General features: G+C 45.7%; 1 protein-coding gene across 2 annotated transcripts in view; it reads left to right on the top strand.

The window, feature by feature from the left end:
• Nucleotide 1: 1 nt before the first annotated feature.
• Nucleotides 2-6,000, top strand: part of vamp4 (vesicle-associated membrane protein 4) — a 95,547-nt gene continuing 89,548 nt past the window's right edge. For both annotated transcript variants that reach the window (XR_010975565.1, XM_068037787.1), the window contains exon 1: nucleotides 2-46. The gene's annotated coding sequence lies outside the window, so the exon portion shown is untranslated. The remainder of the gene's footprint in view (nucleotides 47-6,000) is intronic.

Below are 6,000 nucleotides of genomic sequence, written 5' to 3'. Positions count from 1 at the left end.
TGTGGTGCTTGGCCGGCGGCGGCGGCGGCAGGTGAGGAGGCGGCAGGTAAGGAGGGGGCCTGGGGATCCATGTATAAACAGCTGGGGGGAGGAGGCCCATCCCTCATGTAGTGAGCCGGCACAGAGAGCATCGCACCCGCCTGAAGCCACATTCCCGCCCCTTACTCTGTTTTGGTGAACCAGGCTGGCGGCTTTCGGAATTCGCACTGGTTTATATTGACATTTCAGAACCGGAGAAGAGAGTCACTGGGCATCATTATTCTAAATTACAGGAGTCAAAGGCACTTAGTGAATGACGTCTTTCTTTTGGGCCTCCTTATCTCGAGAGACAATGGATACGCGCCTGGAGGTGGTCAGTGGTTTGTGAAGCAGCGCCTGGAGTGGCTATAAAGGCCAATTCTGGAGTGACAGGCTCTTCCACAGGTGCTGCAGAGAAATTTGTTTGTTGGGGCTGTTGCACAGTTGGCTCTCCCCTTGCGCCTCTGTCTTTTTTCCTGCCAACTACTAAGTCTCTTCGACTCGCCACAATTTAGCCCTGTCTTTATGGCTGCCCGCCAGCTCTGGCGAATGCTGGCAACTGACTCCCACGACTTGTGATCAATGTCACACGATTTCATGTCGCGTTTGCAGACGTCTTTATAACGGAGACATGGACGGCCGGTGGGTCTGATACCAGTGGCGAGCTCGCTGTACAATGTGTCTTTGGGGATCCTGCCATCTTCCATGCGGCTCACATGGCCAAGCCATCTCAAGCGCCGCTGACTCAGTAGTGTGTATAAGCTGGGGATGTTGGCCGCTTCAAGGACTTCTGTGTTGGAGATATAGTCCTGCCACCTGATGCCAAGTATTCTCCGAAGGCAGCGAAGATGGAATGAATTGAGACGTCGCTCTTGGCTGGCATAACGTTGTCCAGGCCTCGCTGCCGTAGAGCAAGGTACTGAGGACACAGGCCTGATACACTCGGACTTTTGTGTTCCGTGTCAGTGCGCCATTTTCCCACACTCTCTTGGCCAGTCTGAACATAGCAGTGGAAGCCTTACCCATGCGCTTGTTGATTTCTGCATCTAGAGACAGGTTACTGGTGATAGTTGAGCCTAGGTAGGTGAACTCTTGAACCACTTCCAGAGCGTGGTCGCCAATATTGATGGATGGAGCATTTCTGACATCCTGCCCATGATGTTCGTTTTCTTGAGGCTGATGGTTAGGCCAAATTCATTGCAGGCAGACGAATGACGTACACCGATATATTACAGGAAATGCTATAACCTTGAACAGTGTAGACCGTGGTGTGGAGAACTTGCATTTAAAGTGGCTTCTCTTCCTGCTCCCACACCGTTATCTCTGGTGCCCCCCACGGATCTATCCTCGGCCCTTTCCTATTTCTCATCTACACTCGGCTACATCATCTGAAAAGCACAGCGTTAGTTTTTACATATGTATGCTGATGACACTCAGCTCTACCTCACCACTACTTCTCTCAATTCCTTCACTGTTGCAAAATTATCAGACCGCTTATCTGATGTCCAGTACTGGAAGAGCAGAAATTTCGTCTGAAGTATTGGGAAGACAGAAGTCATTGTCTTTGGTCACAAAATCTGTTCTCTAGTCACCAATTCCATCCCTCTCTGTGGCAACTGTTTGAGGCTGAACCACACTGTTTGCAAACTTCTGATCACGTAGCCACTCCATCTCTGAGATTGCCTATTTCTACCTCCAAAACATCACCAAACGTTGCCCTGCCTTAGCTCATCTGTTGCTGAAACCCTCATCCATGCCTTTATTATCTTTAGACTTCACTATTCCAATGCATCCCTGGCCATCCTTGCATCTTCCACCTTCCATAAAGAACCTCATCCAAAACTATTCTGCCTGTATCCTAACTTACACCGGATCATGTTCACCTATCACTCCTGTACTTAGCTCAGACCAGCGATTGAAGCTAGGACCTTCTGATATGTCTGGTTTAAGAGTTGTTGATGGAAGTGAATGAACCTCATTTCATAAATGTTAAGGCCAATTATGCCATTTGTTTTTATATAGCTACAAAGCATTTCAGCTTTATAACAATGCAAAATGTGCAGAATAACAAGCCATACTAGCAACAGGTTTAATAAGTGGGTGTGAACGATCACCTGCAGGAGGTAGTCTGGTATTTGCTTTGACTTTACACTATCCATAATGTAACTGCAGTTGGTGCAAAGGAAGTTTTGTTTGAATTTCAAAAGTTAGATTTGTAGAGGGGGTTGGTCAGCTCAGTTGGTTAGGAGGCTAGCTTGTGGTTCGGAACAACGCCAACAACGTTGGTACAATTTCAATTCCGGCTGAAGTAGCCTTGGAGCCCTGCCCCTGTTGATGAAATACGGATGTTAGTCTGTGATGCCAACACAACCGAAGCAGAAAAGTACCACTTGAATTACCACAGTTGTCACTAGGCTGATTGTGTGCCCAGTGCACTATATTGAATAAATCTTGATATGGTTCAAAGGCGGGTCAGTGCTGTAAATTAGATTAAAGTGCAAGTGTTGAAAGTGTAAAGAACCTCTGGTTTAGAGAGTCATGGTATAGCAAGTGACTATCCCTACAGGACTAAAAGCGATGCTATTGAGAACTTGTACTACAGGCTCCAATCATTCACAATTACTCGTAAGAGTTGTTAGGTCTCACTCATTTTGATGCAGTTTATACTGCAGTTGAAGAGTTATATGGTCTGAATTAAGTTGGATCCAGTTTGAAACAATTAGAAACTAAAGAAAGACTGGCATTTATATACTGCATTCAAGACCTCTGGAAATCCCAAACCACTGTACAACTAATGAAATACTTTTGAAATGTAGTCATCTCTCGCAGATGCATCTGCCCATGACCGTAGGAGTGACCACCCTACAGTCCCTGTGGAGATGAAGCCTTGCATTCACAATGAGGACACCCTCTATCATGTTGTGTGGCACTACTACCATGATAGATCTAGCAGCTCAAAACTGGGCACCCAGGAGGCGCTGTGGGCCATTAGCAGTAGCAGAATTGTATTCCACCATCGAATAGAATCATAGAATGGTTACAGGACAGAAGGAGGCGATTCAGCCCATTGTGTCTATGCTGGCTCTCTGAAGAAGCAAAATCTGTAACCTCATGATCTGGCATAGCCCTCAGTCTACCATTATCATCAAGCCAATGTTCAATGAGGAGTGTAAAAGAGCACATCAGGAGCAGCACCAGGCATACCTGAAAATGGGATGCCAACCCGGTGAAGCGACAGCACAGGACTATATGCATGCTAAACAGTGAAAGCAGCATGCTATAGATAGAGCTGAGTGATCCCACAACCAACAGATCAGATCAAAACTCTATGGTCCTGCCTCATCAGTCATGAGTGGTGGTGGACTGTTAAACAACTAACAGGAGGAGCAGGCTCCATGAACATCCCCATCCTCAATGATTGGCAGAGCCCAGCATGTCAGTGCAAAAGGCAAGGCTGAAGCATTTCCAACCATCTTCAGCCAGAAAGTGCTGAGTGAATGATCCATCTCTGTCTCCTCCTAAGGTCTGCAGCATCAGAGAAGCCAGTCTTCAATCAATTCGATTCACTCCATTTGATATTAAGAAACAGCTGAGTGCAGTGGACATGACAAAGGCTATGTGCTCTGACAACATCTTAGCTTGAGCATGAAAACTTGTGCTCCAGAACTCTCCGTGCCTCTCGCCAAGTTGTTCAATACAGCTACAATACTGGCACATTTTCGACAAAGTAGAAAATTGTCCTATCCACAAAAAGCAGGATAAATCCAATCCAGCCAATTACCGCTCCATCAGCCTACCCTCAATCATCAACAAAGTCATGGAAGGAGTTGCCCACAGTGCTATCAAGTGACATTTGAGCAACCTGCTCACTGGTGCTCAATTTGAGTTCCACTAGGACCACTTGGTTCCAGCCTTGGTATGAAGGTGGACAGAAGAGCTGAATTCCAGAGGTGAGGTGAGACTTAATGCTCTTGATGAGAGCATGGCATCAAGCAACCCTAGTAAAATTGAAGCCAGTGGGAATCAGCAAGAACACTGTCTGCTGGTTTGAGTCATAACCAGCACAAAGGAAGACGGTTGTGGTTGTTGGAGGCTTATCATCTCAGTCCTGGGATATCTCTGTACAAGCTCCTCAGGGCAGTGTCCTCGGTCCAACCATCAGCTGCTTCATCAATGGCCTTCCCTCCATCATAAGGTCAGAAGTGGGGATCACCACTGATGATTGCACAGTGTTCATTGGCAACTCCTCAAGATAATGAAGCAGGCAGCAAGACCAGGTCAAAATTCAGGCTTGGGCTGATATGTAGCAAGTAACGTTTGTGCTAGGCAATAACCATTTCCTACAAGAGAGAGTCTAATCTCCTTGCCTTGATATCCAATGGCATTACCATCGCCAAATCCCCCACCATCAACATCCTGGGGGGGTCACCATTGACCAGGAACTGAACTGGACCAGGCACATAAATACTGTGGCTACAAGAGCAGGTCAGAGGCTGGGTATTCTGTGGCAAGTGACTCACCTCCTGACTCCCCAAAGCCTGTCCACCATCTACAAGGCACAATTGAGGAGTGTGATGGAATACTCTCCACTTGCCTGGATGGGTGCAGCTCCAACATCACTCAAGAAGCTCAATACCATCCACGACAAAGCTGCCTGCTTGATCGACAACTCATTCAACACCTTCAACATTCATTTCCTACACCACTGGCACATAGTGGCAGCAGTGTGTACCATCTACAAGATGCACTCAACAACTTGTTGGGACTTCTTTGGCAGCACCTCCCAAACCTGCAATCTCTATCCCAAAAGTACAAGGTCAGCAGGTGCATGGGCACGCCACCACCCCTGAGTTTACATGCCACCCTGACTTGGAACTATATCGCCACTCCTTCATTGTTATCGGGTCCAAATCTCGGAACTTCCTACTAACAGAACAATGGGTGTACCTTCACATGGACTGCAGCAGTTCAAGACGGCGGCTGTCACCTTCTCGAGCAATTGGGATAGGCAGTAAATGCTGGCCTTGCCAGGGATGCCCACGTCCCACGAATGAATATTATCCATCTCAAATAAGCTGCTAATAAAACAAGTAGTACCAGTGGACCATGATTACCACATTTTCAGAACTCTGAAAACATCTTAAGTCTAAGAAAGTAGTCCTGGTTTGGAGTGGTTGGATTTAATTTTTTAGTTTCCGGTGTTTCCATCCTTTTCTCTGTATATTTTCGTTGGTACCTTTTCTATTTTGTTAAAACTTCACCATTGTATGACTTGGAAAGCAACTCTTTCCGACATTAATGTGCCATCTTGACCATGTATATACTGTGTAATTAAAGTATGAGAGCCAAATAATGAAATCAGAACCTGCTTTTGGATTCTTTAAAACCGGGAATGCAGTATTGGTGGTGTGAAGGGGCAGTGTGCAGATTGAGCAGCAATCCTTCACTAGTTACTGTCAGAGGAAATGGTACTACTAAACAGTTGTAGGGCCTTGTGACCTTTTAAGTTATTTTCCACTCTTGTTAGAGATTTGCATTTAAAGGATTATGACGGTAAGCTTGAGGTTTTTCAGGTGATCAGAAGTGTTTTTGAATGCTCACAGCTGACCTTAATAATGTATGCTCCACTACAGGGGCAATGCTTTTAATCGCCCTAAAATTACAGTCAGTATTTGTTTGATTGTATTCTTGGACTGAAACTTGTTTTTAAATGGCATGAGCCATTTCCTGGTTGGGGGGGTGGGGGAGGGGGAAACAAAAATTGAGAGATACAATATTGAAAATAATGAAGCAAGTAGTGGATCCTAATTTTGTGTTAAACATGGTAAAATTAGGCCTTAGTGTTAGAGATGTTGGTAACCAAAATACTGATCAAATTTGAAGTTAAAGTTAAGGTAGGATTATAAAATTACTGTGTGATGGAATACTCTCCACTTGTCTGGATGAGTGCAGCTCCAACAACACTCAGGAAGCTCGACATGA

This window comes from Heterodontus francisci, chromosome 8, assembly GCF_036365525.1.
Source record: "Heterodontus francisci isolate sHetFra1 chromosome 8, sHetFra1.hap1, whole genome shotgun sequence".
Taxonomy (NCBI): domain Eukaryota; kingdom Metazoa; phylum Chordata; class Chondrichthyes; order Heterodontiformes; family Heterodontidae; genus Heterodontus; species Heterodontus francisci.
Note: the sequence above shows the minus strand (reverse complement) of the source record. Positions and strands in the feature narration are given on the sequence as shown.